General features: G+C 37.8%; 1 long non-coding RNA gene across 2 annotated transcripts in view; it reads right to left on the bottom strand.

Annotated features, from left to right (window-relative positions):
- The window catches only part of LOC116062360, a 5,243-nt gene extending 4,263 nt beyond the window's left edge, over window positions 1-980 (bottom strand). The window contains exon 1 of one of the 2 annotated variants that reach the window (XR_004107935.2): window positions 404-980. This is a non-coding gene — a long non-coding RNA (uncharacterized LOC116062360). The remainder of the gene's footprint in view (window positions 1-403) is intronic. The other variant, XR_004107934.2, reaches the window with a different exon arrangement.
- Window positions 981-15,013: the final 14,033 nt, after the last annotated feature.

Below are 15,013 nucleotides of genomic sequence, written 5' to 3'. Positions count from 1 at the left end.
ATCTCTGTAGAGATCCATCCCATAATGTTGTCAGACTCTTAGAATAATAATCTGAGTCTGTCAGCAGCAACAGAACTTTTAGTGACTCTTAACTGCTGCTGAACATTAGTCCTGTAGGGTTACATTACAGCTGGGTTCTGGTTTAATACTGGACCAGTTTCACATATTGTTGTTCATCAGATACTCAGACACAGAAACATGGAGACGTAGAATCCAATTTAAAAACAAAAACAAAGTTACTCTTAAACTCATGTTAAGAGGATCATCACAGAAAAGTAACTCATGAGTCCAGGATGAATAACCATCGTACAGATACTGTGTGCAGATAATACACTGATGAAAGACCACAGTAAAAAACAGAATAACAGACTGACATGATGTGAACAAAACAAGAAACACTCACCTCTGAAATTGATTTCACATTGGAGAAGGTCTCCTGTTCCGTAGAGTTGAAGTTGTTTTTGTCTTTGCAGGCTAAGTCTTTGTGGAAATAGCAAACAGCCCAGTCTCCATCAATTAACAAAGAGGTAACCCAGAGCAGACCAACTACAAATGCCTTGAGAAGCGGTTTCCACATGTACTTAATACAAGTCTTATCACATCCCTCACTTTTACGTCGGCATTTCTTGATCGTCCAGAGTTGTAACACAAATAAAACTGTAAATGGTATAACCATGTACAAAACACAGTGATAACCGCTACCATCACAATCGCACTTGTAATCCCTGTCAAGCACAACCTTGTAGATAAAAACCACAATGATTGTGACAAAGGTGCCGACTCGGGCGAACGTGACAGATGAATACATCTTCATCGTTGCTCCAAAGTTAGAATCTGCTGAGAGCTGCTGCCTGGTTCCTCTAGATGTACTAACAGGAAACATGAAACCAAATCATTTCCTCTTTTACACGAATGAGGTGTGGGCGGTGTTTCTCAATCTCAAGACTGCAAAGGTGGGACGGTTCTTGCTCTGAGAGACTTCTTGATGTTATTGTGTAATAACACATCACAGAGGTAGTGCAGTGCTTTAAAATAACAGCTAGATATAAAAAAAAATTGGAATTTTTTTTAAACTTTTGAGCTTTGAATATTTGTTTGTTTATATATTAGCTCAATCACCCCTTATATATTCAGCCCAGTGGAACACTATCCCTACTAATATTAGTGTATATAGGTTTAGTCATGCTTCTCTAAATGCTTTCAGTATTAAAGTTACATGTTATTATAAATCTCAACAAGGTCTCCTCCTAACTCCTGATAAATCATATAAGACTAGGACTATCTAAAGTTAATTCTTATAATTTACTTTGTTAGATCATTGTTTGATTATTGAAGTGTTTTAATCTGTGTTTTGGGGATCCTAAACATGCTGTTCTGTACTAAGAAAATAATGTGCCAAAGTGCCACAATGAATCAATGATTAAAAAGCCTGTTTACTTTGCTGGAATTGTATGACCTCATTACAAACACAACATACTCTTATGTTGTAAGTGTGTAAAGTTAACAGAATTAGATCTTTTTTAACCATTCAGGACTGAGAAAAAAGAGAAGCAGTCCAAGTATAGTTGCAGGGACTTTGGAGGAGCGTGGTGTTGAGTCGCCTGCTCCTCATTTGCATAAAATTGAATCCAGTCAACTTTATGCAAATGAGGATTGGCCGGCTCAGCTCGACGCCTCTCAACAGCTGACAAAAATCTTTTAAACGGACCGTTATCGATCTGAAGCTACGGCCTGTTTCTCACTTAAAATGTTTTCATGCTTCGGTGAACTGTTTTTATAAAATACGAGATTATATACTGAACAAGCCGCCATGATGGTCTGTTTTGAAATCCGGGAGCAGACAGACCCACATGACGTGTTCGTCCAATCAGCTGCAGCCATGGCGGTTGCAGGAGGGTGGAGCCTGTTTTCTTTGCTCCTCATTGGTCAGTGAAGAGAAACAGATAACTGCTAGAGGCTAACGTTAGCCCACTAGCGTGCTATGTATGGAAGCGGGGTGATTCCCTGGTGTGGTCTGTGTATATCTGTCCTCCACCAGACAGCAGCTGTAGCATCTCTCCATCTATTCGCCATGGTTACAGATGTGTGCCAGAGAGGCAGAGAGCACTCTCTCTTCCTATTGGTCAATGTCAAGGAACACGTCGTAGAACATGTCAAACTAGGTGGAAAAAGACCAAAAATTCTGACATGCTAAACTTTCTGCGTTGTGGTCGTAAGGTGCCCCAGACGTTAGACGTTGGATGATGTCACACTACGAGAGGCTAGGACACAGGTGTGTCGGTCCCGACCCTCATTATAGAGCACGACTTTGAACGTTTGTCTGCAACGTGTCTGTCTGACCAACCCGTTCTCATTCCGAACTCGTAAAATACAGACGTTTGGACAGTGGCTGTCAGCGTCTGATGTGATGAAAAAAAGCGTCCTTCAGCGTGTTTGTAGAACGTAGCGGAAAGAGCAGCAGCTCAGAGAGTAGGATGTAAGGGGGAAATACCTCGTAGGGAGGTTGGGGGGGGAGGATGGGACAGACACAGGACTTTCACCGAGGAGATCGGGGGTCGTGTCCTGCGTGTTTCATAAAGTCGCTTTCTACTTTAACCGTCCCGTTATTCCCGCGTGTCACGGAAGCGTAAGCCCACCCACGACCTTTTCCTTAAAGGAGAACTCCGGGGAGTTTTTACGTTAATCTTGATCACTATAAATATGTGAGTACAGTCGATAGGAAAAAAAACGAACAGAATCGGTCCTAGCAGACCCCGGATGTACTAACGTTATATATTAACGAAATATGTTGTAGTTAACTAGTTTAAATGAAGAGTGATCAACAAAGTATGAAAAAGATAGTTAGATGTGGTTCAGTGACCTGTAGTTTAGATGGGAATAAAAAATGGCAACATGATTTGTGTTTTTAGCCATAACCATGAACAGAAACAGACTTCAGACACAGTATTAGAGGACCACTAAGGTCTATATAAAAGAGACTTCAGATACAGTATTAGAGGACCACTAAGGTCTATATAAAGAGACTTCAGATACAGTATTAGGGGACCACTAAGGCCTATATAAAAGAGACTTCAGATACAGTATTAGAGGACCACTAAGGTCTATATAAAGAGACTTCAGATACAGTATTAGGGGACCACTAAGGTCTATATAAAAGAGACTTCAGATACAGTATTAGGGGACCACTAAGGTCTATATAAAAGATACTTCAGATACAGTATTAGGGGACCACTAAGGTCTATATAAAAGCATCCAAAGAGCACCATGTCATGGGACCTTTGAAAGAAGAGGAAACAGATACAAAGAGCAGAGTGACAGTTTAGAGTGGGTGAGGCCAGTTTCTGGCTGACAGGAAGCTCAGCAGATGTGTTATTATTTTATTAACGACTCAGATTCACAGTTTGACTGAGACAAAAAGAGGAAGAGGAAGTGCAGTTGTGTGCAACTGAAACTGCAAGTCTATATAGACCTGTGGCGCGCCCCTGGAATTGGAACATACCAACAACAAATAAAATACAGGGGTGGCTAAGGCGAGCTGACTATACAAGCTACAAACAACCAAAATTAATATATCTATTAATCTAGAAATTTACCAAAGATTATTTACATGATTCACAAAACATTTCACTAAGCCACAAGATACTTTGCTGGCCAATAAAATAATTACTCATAATTCTGGTCACTTCCTGTTACCCCGGATGTACTAACGTCATTTAAACTCGCCAATCGCGGCAAACTTTCCTTTATCAACAAAAGACAGCAGAAGCTGGTAAGCCACAAAGACTACATGTTAACCTCTGTAACCTTTTAAACCAAATAAACAGCAATGTAGTTAACAAAGACATAAGTGTTGTGTGATTATTATAAATGGTGATGATTGTGACATTAACAAAAGAGAATGATGTATTGATGGATGTAGCTATAGCCTATAAATTACCGCAGTATTAGCTGTAAATATGGGCACAAGAACGCTACGGGATTGCTGTTGGGAATTTGATGAATGGCTAGTTTAACAGATGATTTGAAACAGAGCATATTGACATGCTAACAAAACATAAACAGGCAACATTTACACCCAGTCTTTGAGAGCTAAACTAGGTAGCGTATCGCTACCGTGATGGCAGCTATGCGCCCCGTCACACAGTTGTTAATTAAAAAAGTTTTAAAGTTAAAATTTCGGACAAATTCTCCTGGACCGTTTAAGGCCTTGAAAACAAACAATAAGATCTTAAAATCTGTTGTAAAATAGATTTGTGTGTGTGTGTGTGTGTGTGTGTGTGTGTGTGTGTGTGTGTGTGTGTGTGTGTGTGTGTGTGTGTGTGTGTGTGTGTGTGTGTGTGTGTCTGTGTGTATGTGTGTATGTGTGTGCAGTGTTGTATAAAGTACTAGAAAGCAATACTTGAGTAAAAGTACAAGTATCGTACTAGAAAAAGACTTTGGTAGAAGTGAAAGTTACCTTTTAGAATATTACTTAAGTAAAAGTCTTAAAGTATCTGATATATACTGTACTTAAGTATCAAAAGTAATTTTCTGATATTTAATGTACTTAAGTATTTGAAGTAAAAGTAAAAAAATTTTTTTTAAAAACTCTATTGTGGCTTTCTTATAGTAAAGCATAAAGCATATTCAGGGTTCCCAGATCTTCTTATCATCCGGTAGGAAGAATCTTTCATTCCAATGTACAGAAACTTTTCTTGTAAATACGGCCACGGGTGTATGACGTTATCTTCACCACTACCCTGTTCACCGAGGTCACCACTATCGTCGGGGTGGTCGTCTACGGTAACGGGAGGTCCTCCAGTAGGTGCTCGTGCTTCCATGGCGGTTTCAGCTGTGCGTCCTCCTCCTCCTTTAGCAACAAACAAGCGCTGGAATAGAGCGCGCGGTGTGCGGAGCGTGCGTAATGCAATCTAGGAGCAGTGATTCGCCAAACCTCCCTTATTGCAGTCGCACACATTTCTTCTAATTTTATTTTTTTAGTAACGAGTAACGAAGATGCTTAGTGGAAATATAACGGAGTAAAAGTATACATTTTATCTAGGAAATGTAGTGGAGTAAAAGTGAAAGTTGACATAAATTTAAATAGCGAAGTAAAGTACAGATACATGAAATTTCTACTTAAGTACAGTAACGAAGTATTTGTACTCCGTTACATTACAACACTGTGTGTATGTGTGTGTCTGTGTATATGTGTGTGTGTCTGTGTGTGTCTGTGTGTATGTGTGTGTCAGTGTGTCTCTCTGTGTGCCTGTTTGTGTGTGTGTGTTTGTGTGCCTGTTTGTGTGCGTGTGTGTGTGTGTGTGTGTGTGTGTGTGTGTGTGTGTGTGTGTGTGTGTGTGTGTCTATGTCTCTGTGTGTGTGTTTAATAATGGAATGTTCAATTTAGAAATGTAAGAATTAACCCTTGTTAATGTTTTCTTTTTCTGTGTTAAAAAAAAATCTATAATGCATGCTATAAAATTGAATAAAACATCCAAGTTCATTCATTTTCATTTTCATTCATCATTCATTATTTATTATTTATTTAACTTGTGAAGATTGTTGTAGGGAACCATCTATGTTATTTATTTTTTGACAATTTGTTTGAAATAACCAAATGTTCTGATATAGAAACTTGTTGAAAATGAAAAATAAAATGGGTTAGAGAAGAAATATAAAGATGAAAAGTTGAGTAAAAAATAAAAACATTGTGTAAAGTCTCCAGAGTGTAAATCCTGTAGAGAACTGGAGGTTATGTAATAATATTTCAGAGTAAAGGTGGCGCCATCTAGTGTCCTCTGGAGAAACTACAGCCTGTTAAATCTCACAGAGAATGTGTCTGTTAGTGTGTGGACCTGTGTGTATTATAATGTGTACCTGTGTGTATTTGTGTGTATTAGTTAGTGGACCTGTGTGTATTTTAGTGTGTACCTGTGTGTATTTGTGTGTATTAGTGAGTGGACCTGTGTGTATTTTAGTGTGCACCTGTCTGTATTTGTGTGTATTAGTGAGTGGACCTGTGTGTATTTTAGTGTGTACCTCTGTGTATTACTGTGTATTAGTGAGTGGACCTGTGTGTATTTTAGTGTGCACCTGTCTGTATTTGTGTGTATTAGTGAGTGGACCTGTGTGTATTTTATTGTGTACCTGTGTGTATTTGTGTGTATTAGTGTGTGGACCTGTGTGTATTTTATTGTGTACCTGTCTGTATTTGTGTGTATTAGTGTGTGGACCTGTGTGTATTTTAGTGTGTACCTGTCTGTATTTGTGTGTATTAGTGAGTGGACCTGTGTGTATTTCAACTTATGACCGAGGAGATAAGCAAACTCGCCAAACAAAACTTGTGAACTAATGGCTGAGGTTAAACAACTTATTTCATGGAATGAAGCTGCGCATTTTTCCTTTTGCGGGGATGGCTAAGGCTAGGGCGCGTTTCTGTGATGTGAGAAACAAGTTATGGAGCGCAGGAGTGAAACACGGGATCATTCATCCAGCTATTTTGATTTTGACTTTTAATGAAGAGACCATTAAGTTTACTGACCATCTAGCTGCAGAGGCATTCTACAAGACTGTGTGGTTGAACCGGAGATGCAAAGTAAGAATGAACACTGATGGACAAGCACAGGTATTGACTTTGAGCACGTAACCTAGGTTATAGACATATTGAAGTCTGCTTTTGAAGTTTTGATTACAGTGTATATGCTCTCAGTTTCTCGGTTTAAATTATATCAGTGTTAGTGAGACTGGTTGGCTTGATTTATGACTTATGATGTATGATTTCATGACTTCAGAAGTTATGTGTAAAAGTTGGTTTGTCTGAGTTGGTGTAACATCTTATTAGTTGTTGTTGACAAATGTTGGTAATATGGGAGTGCATTAGGGTGTATGTGGGTGTATGTGTGTCTTTGTGTGTTGTGTGTCTTCTTTGTCTAATTTGCTTATTTGATAGCTCTTTACTATGTTTCATTAGAAGTTACTACTGGTGTAAAATAAAAAATGGTGATAGACAATATACTCTCAAATAAAGGGTTAAAAATAGCTCATTTGAATATTTGTAGTTTGAGAAATAAGATACAGGAAATATTCTGGAATATATTAATTTGCATATTTTGGCAATATCTGAAACGCATTTAGATGCAACTATAGAGGACTTCCTTTTGCATGTAAATGGATACCTATTATATAGATGTGACAGAAATACAAATGGAGGAGGAGTAGCTTTTTATGTTCAGGATCAAATACCAGTAAAGACCAGACAGGATCTTGGTTGTATTGGGGTTGAAGCGCTGTGGCTGGAAGTGCAGTTGCCACACTTAAAGCCTATTCTAGTTGGTTGCTGCTATAGGCCTCCCAGTGCACCAATAGTCTGTTTAGATCGAATCTGTTACATGTTGGATATAGTCTGTGATTTAGATATTGAGATTTATTTTTTAGTTGACCTAAATATTGATTGGAGATTGAATAATTGCTCATTGAAAAATAAGCTGCAATCCATAGCCGATATTTGCAATTTGTCACAAGTGGTCACAAAGCCAACAAGAATTTTTTATAATGCTGATGGGACAAAAACGGAATCATGTATAGATTTACTTTTTTACTAATGCTATACATTTGTGTTCAAAAGCAATCTCAATTTGTGTTGGCTTCAGTGATCATAATTTAATTGCAATTAACAGAAAAACCAAAATCCTCAAACCAGGTCAGAAGATAATAATCAAACAGATTTTTAAAAACTTCAATGAGGCTAGTTATTGTGCTGATATTAGAAATATTGACTGGTCACAAGTATCAAGGGAAGTAGATCCTGATCTAGCTTTGGAGATTTTTACAAATTTATTAATGCCAATTGTTGACAAACATGCCCCATTAAGACGAATGACAGTAAGAAGTATTGCTTCTCCATGGTTAGATGCTGAACTTAAAGAATATATGAGGAAAAGAGATAAATTAAAGTCAGAGGCAAGCTTATCAGGAGATAATGGATTATGGGAAAGGTACAAGCAATTAAGAAATTGTGTTACAAAGTTAAACAGAACAAAAAAGAAGTACTATTACGAATATAAATTTGAGGAAGTAAAATCAAACAGGAATAAATTATGGAATACATTAAACCAATTAATAGGGCAGGGGGATATCAGGGGAATACCCTGATTTATCTTTTAAGACAATTATAGATACAATCATGTTTAATAAATCATGTACATTTAAATTGGATAAAGTAAATCTTACCATAATAGAAAACATATTAAAGTTAATGAAAGATAAACCTCCTGGTATTGATGAACTGGATGTTAAGTTATTAAAGATGGTTGCTGATGTAATTACTATGCCTATATGTTAATTATTAATATTATTAATTTAAGTTTAGAAAAATGTGTTTTTCCTGCTAACTGGAAAAAAGCTAAAATTGTGCCTCTTCCTAAAAACAAAAGGGAACATTTCTCTGGGAAAAACAGCAGACCTATAAGTATTCTGCCAATTTTGAGTAAGCTTACGGAGAAAATTGTTTATGATGAAATTCATTTGTGTTTCTCTAAAAATGGGTTAAATTCACTTTATCAACATGCTTATAAGAAAGGGCACTCTACAGTGACAGCCTTAGTTCAGATGACGGATGATTGGTTGCATGAAATTGATGATAGAAAATTAGTTGGTACTGCAATGTTAGATCTGAGTGCAGCATTTGACTTAATTGATTATGATCTATTACTGAAAAAAAATAAGTTGTTATGGATTTCAAAAGTGTGCTATCCAATGGATCTGTAGCTATCTAACTAATAGGGAGGTTAATGTACTGTTTAATGGTAGTTATTCTGAGACAAAGGTTCTCCGTTGTGGGGCGCCTCAAGGGAGTTGTCTTGGACCATTGTTATTTTCTATTTTCATTAATGATCTGTCTTTTATTTTGGGGTGTGCCACCATTGCCCTTTATGCAGATGATTTGACTATTTTTGTGTCTGATCATGACTCTACCAGAATCAATACTGTATTAAATAATGAATTAAAATTAATTGAAAATTGGAACAGAGTAAATAAGTTAATTATTAATGTTGAGAAGAGTAAATGTATGATGTTGGGATCTAATCATCTTATAAAAGATTCCCCTGCTCTGAACTTGTCAGTTGGTGGTTTGATCATTGAACAAGTGGCTGAGGTAAAATTGCTCAGCGTGATTGAGGACAGCAGGTTGACATGGAACGCTCAGATAAAATTAATATTGAATAAAATTGGTAGGAGTATGGCTGTAGTTCGCCATTGCAGGAAATGCATACCGATTCGCATACGGAAAATTTTGGTAGAATCAATAGTTTTGTGTCATTTGGACTATTGTTCCATCATTTGGGCTGCAACTACAGAGAATAATTTAAACAGACTACAGATTGCACAAAATAAAGTTTCTCGGCTTGTTCTAAACTGCTCTTTTAGAACAAGTATTAGGGACATGCACAATCAGTTAACATGGCTTCATGTAAGAAGCAGAATTAATTATTCTCTTATTAAATTCTTAAAAAATATAATTATTACAAAAGCACCAGAAATTATTTATAAAAGATTGACTTTCTTCAGTGACGTTCATACTCATTCCACTCGCCAATCAAGTGAAGGGCGTTTCTTGTTACCTGTCTGTCGACCAAATCAACTTCAAAGAACATCGTTTATAGAGCAATGGTGGCATGGAACTCGCTCCTGTTATTTTTGGTTTCAGAAAGGCACAATGTTAGTTTTTCCAAAAGACTGAGACTGTATTTATTTACTTTGGAGTAACTGTAATTATGTTATTAATAATGACTGCATAATGAGCTATGGCAATTGAAATGTGATTTTTATTTTATATTACACCCAGAGAGTGGTAATATTTTGTACATAGAAGAGCTTATATTGTTATATGGTTATGTTTTTATGTTTAATGTATATGTGTTATGTTGTGTTGTGCATATATTTGTTAGTTAGATGATTTAGACGATGGTGTGTGCACTTCTGTATTTGTCTTCATTGTTGTACAGCTTTGATGTTAATATTTTGGTAAAAATTGTTAAGACCCCGGGAAGAATAGCTGCTGCTTAATGTAGTAGCTAATGGGGATCTAAATAAAGAAAGAAAGAAAGAAAGAACATACAATTTGCTGGACTGGAAGAGTTATCAATGACATCAGATCGGGTTGTGAATGCATCTGCTCTGCGACAAGTCTATGACATTCTAGAAATGCCGACCAGATAACAGACACAGAGAAAAATCACCCGGACTCTCTCGCCATTATTGTGGGGGATTTTAACAACGCCAAACTCAACCAGGAGCTCCCTAAATACAGACAGCATATCAAGATTCCCACCAGAGACAAAAACACACTAGACCACTGTAACACAATTTTAAAGGATGCCCCACGCCCCGTTCCGCGGGTAGCTCTAGGACTCTCACTGTCTGCTTCATCTCATCCCAACCTACAAGCAAAAACTAAAAACTTCCAAACCTGCAGAGGTGGATAGTAACAAAATACATTTACTCACATTACTGTATTGACTAGTTTTGTTGTGTATTTTGTATTTTTCAAGTAGTTTTTAAAATCTGTATTTTAAAATGTACTTGATTACGTTTTGAGTGAAGTATTGTATTTCGCTACATTACAAATCCTATTCGTTACTGAGTAAAAAAAAACAAACTTCGACTAACGAAAACCGAAAGGAAGAAAAACAAATTCCACCTGGAACCACTACACCAGACCTGGGCATTCTTTTTTTGTGCGAACCATATGGTGTGAACGTATACAGCTTTTTCTTCACTGGTTGCAAGTCACAATTAAAAAGACGGAGAAGAAGACCTGCAATGTCTTGGACGCTCGGACCTCTGTGTCAGCGAGTCACGAATTGAGTGTGATACGTTAGCATGGACGTGAATGAGCTTTATCCCTCAAAAATGTCAGCTCATAGGAAAGAAAGAAAGGTCGATACAGAGTGCTGAGTTTTTAACCAAACATGGATTTCTAAGTATTTATTTACTGAAGTCAAAGGTAAAGCCGTGTGCTTAGTTTGCGGAGAACAGATCGCTGTGTTAAAGGATTATTAGTATCGCCACTACAATACTAAACACGCGGGCACGGACATCTGAAGCTTTGCTAGTTACGCTTCAAAAGCAACAACGCATCCAGGGATGCAGCAGTTAAGACCAGCTTTATGATATCCCACAAAAACAGTAAGCCATTTTCTGAAAGGGAGTTTATTAAAGAGTGTTTAGTGGACTCTGCTGCGCTAATGTGCCCAGAGAAAAACAAAAAAAAGAGACGTTTGAGAACGTGCCGCCTGACATAAAATTAATATTGAGCAGAATTGAGTTTAGCCTATTGGTCCGGCCCTCCACAACAGTCCCTGTTTCTCATGTGGCCCCTTGAGAAAATGAATTGCTCACACCATCCGTAGGACAACGTATGTAGGAGACTCGCTAAATTAATTCACATACATCTAATATATATATATATACAGTATCTCACAAAAGTGAGTATACCCCTCACATTTTAGTAAATATTTCATTATATCTTTTAATGGGACAACACTGAAGAAATTACACTTTGCTCCAATGTAAAGTATGAAGTGTACAGCTTGTATAACAGAGTAAATGTGCTGTCCCCTCAAAATAACTCAAAACTTAGCCATGTCTAAACCACTGGCAACAAAAGTGAGTACACCCCTAAATGTCCAAATTGGGCCCAATTAGCCATTTTCCCATGTGAGGTGTCATGTGAGTCATTAGTGTTACAAGGTCTCAGGTGTGAATGGGGAGGAGGTGTGTTAAATTTGGTGTTATCGCTCTCACACTCTCTCATACTGGTCACTGGAAGTTCAACATGGCACCTCATGGCAAAGAGCTCTATGAGTATCTGAAAAAAAGAATTGTTGCTCTACATAAAGATGGCCTAGGCTATAAGAAGATTGCCAACACCCTGAAACTGAGCTGCAGCATGGTGGCCAAGACCATACAGCGGTTTAACAGGACAGGTTCCACTCAGAACAGGCCTCGCCATGGTTGACCAAAGAAGTTGAGTGCATGTGCTCAGCGTCATATCCAGAGGTCGTCTTTGGGAAATAGACGTATGAGTGCTACCAGCATTGCTGCAGAGGTTGAAGGGGTGGGGGGTCAGCCTCTCAGTGCTCAGACCATATATATATATATATATATATATATATATATATATATATATATATATATATATATATATATATATATATATATATAGAAGATAGAAGCCAGAAGCTAGCTAGTCTGGGCTGTGAATATTAGGGTCTAACCCATGTATGAATTCAAAACACATGATTTGGCCTTGATTTGCATTATAACTGTGGTTTATGTTTGTGAAGAAAAGAAGGATGGCCCTCAGAACTAACAATGTCTGGTACTTCACTTTCAATTGATTGTTTGAAATCGTTTTATGGGATGGTCTGAACTAATATTAATAATTGTACATTATACCTTTCTATGGGTTTCTATGAGAAACTAACAAATAGTCTCTTAAGCCTCTGACACACCAACCAGATGGCCAACCGTCGACAGAAAAGCCAGTCGGACTGATCAGTCCGAGATCCAGAAAGTACCTCGGAACACACTGAAGTGATGCCGACTTGAGCGTACGTTCTGCAAATGCGCGAGATGTAATACGTCTCCATAACAGCAGGCGACGCTAAAATGAAAACCGGAAATGACAAACGCGTCACGTGGGTGTTGCTTCTCCAGCCGAGCATAATGGCGGCCTGTTCAGATTACGATCTCATATTGTACTAAAATAGTTGAGGGACAACTAATCACTCAATGAAATCCCGACTGGTTGCTGTCCTGGCTCCCAAATGGTGGAATGAGCTCCCTATAGGCTCGGTGCAAGACTCTACTTCCGTTCTACTTCCGCTCCCTCGAGTGTGTGGGTGTATACTTCCGGTAAGATGGCGATGTTTTACACCAGATGTCTCCAAGACCTGCCCAAGCTAACCATATCAGACGTCCACAGACTCGTCCAAAAGGGATGCTCTGCCCCCCGGAGTAAACGGGAAAAGGGGTACAAGATGTACCTTTCAAGTTTTATTGACAACTATGAAGGTAAGTTTGAAATTTACCGCAAAACACATTCACATTGTGGTATCGCTAACTAGCTAGCAGTAGCTATGTAGCTAACATTTAGGTCCGTTGTCCTGTAGATTTTTTTATTTGTTTAGATCGGGCGCAAAGAAAACATAACCTATCGCTATCAGATACTACGTTTCGACAGCTGTCAAGTTAGGATTAGTATGAGATTGTCAGAGGTGGGACTACCGAATAGTGGTTTGAGTATTTATTTTTGGTTAGTGTTGTAATGTATTGGTTCAGAAAACTAGAGACAAGTAGCGCAACCGCTCACCAATGGCCGCGATTAAGATTATTTACCACCCTTGTCCGTTCATCAGGTTGTTAGATCGACTGTACTGTGTTGAAAAGAAGTCCATTGTGTTTTGTCTAACATTACATGAATGATGTTTGTTTGATGATGATGTTTTGACAGTGTCAAACAAAGACCCTGCAGGGAGGGTGACCGTCAGGGCTGTATGTCATAGGTCCATGAGGAAGCATGAGAAGCCTCACGACCTCAGAGTAGGGAGGAAAACATGTGTTTAATCAGTTCAAGTCAGATTCTGGGGTATTTGTGTGACTATAGTTGGTGATGTGGATGTAGAATAACAATAATAAAACTTAAGTCTGTTTATTTGACTTAAACCTGAACTATACTTTCATGGACACCCCAGCAACTGGTTGTTACTGCTCCCGTTCTTTGGAGCATAAGTTTAAGTAAGTAATATGTTTAACTAAGTAATAAGTTTAAGTATGTAATAAGTTTAAGTAGGCGTGTTCATTATGGGTACATTAGTCAGTGTGAGGTAAGAGCTGATTTTGTACCCTCAATCTAGGCTATACTAACCTGTTCAATGCTTTACTAACACTGTTGTTCTAACTGTATTATAACTTCAAGACAATATCTTAAGAGATTTGTGAGGCAGGCTTATATGTTTTGGTTGTTCTGGTAGCCTAGCCCTCATACTAGGGTGCAATTATTGAACTTAAAAACAGTGGGAAAAGTTAAATAAATCAACAGTAAAAAAATTACAACTGTGAACTTTGCCTTAATACTTTTTCCTATTTAAACTATTTTTTTCATTCAGAACACAAGAGAAAATAAGAGTTTACTTAAAAACGTAATGAGCTAAATTATTTTTTCTCTCAATTATTCTGTTTTTGTGATCTTTGGGAGCCAAAATCATAATCACAATTAAATTTTGATTAATTGCACAGCACTAAATCATACAGCTACTATTTGCTTGAACGGTTAGCATGCTCTCACCTCTCACCTTTAGTGTTTTTTTTTTTTTATAGTTATCTAATGACTTAGTCTAATTGTAATACTAAAATCATGTTTTATTCATAGATTACTTTTGAGGACAGCTCACCAATTCAAATTGCTGTGGCTGAGTGCTCCTGTGTAGCTGGAACCGCTCTCTGCAACCACAGTGTTGCACTACTGTATCAGACCACAAAGTACTCTATGTTGCAACTGAAAGCAGTACCGCCTGTCCTCAACTGCACAGAAACTGAGCAGCGATGGCATAAACCACGACGACTGGTAAGTACGTAAGAACTTAGGCTAGTTACAAATTGTTAATGTTTCATTTATTTTTGAAATTGGATTTAAACTCTACCCATCTTGTTTAAAAAGCACAATGAAGACAAAACAAGCCCATCATTACCACATCTATTACAGTTAGCTATGGTAGTGCTGCCAATTGCATTAAGAGGGCATTGGAGAAGCCTGTCTGGTGTATTAGTGTGGTTAGTTTGTGATGGTATGTTATGGTGGCTAACCAAGTTCTGTCCTTAAGTTTTTTTTTGTTTGTTTACTTGATAGGGTGTGAAACCAGGCAGAGTGAGTAACATGGTCTTCATCTCAACAAAGCCCAAGTCAAGACAGTACACAGCTGCTGATGGTGTAAGGTAATATTCACTGTCAAGTAATAATGTACTCTGCAGT

The sequence above is a fragment of the Sander lucioperca genome, chromosome 19, assembly GCF_008315115.2.
Source record: "Sander lucioperca isolate FBNREF2018 chromosome 19, SLUC_FBN_1.2, whole genome shotgun sequence".
NCBI classification, from domain to species: domain Eukaryota; kingdom Metazoa; phylum Chordata; class Actinopteri; order Perciformes; family Percidae; genus Sander; species Sander lucioperca.
The sequence above is the reverse complement of the archived record's forward strand: the minus strand, read 5'-3'. Positions and strand labels throughout refer to the sequence as shown.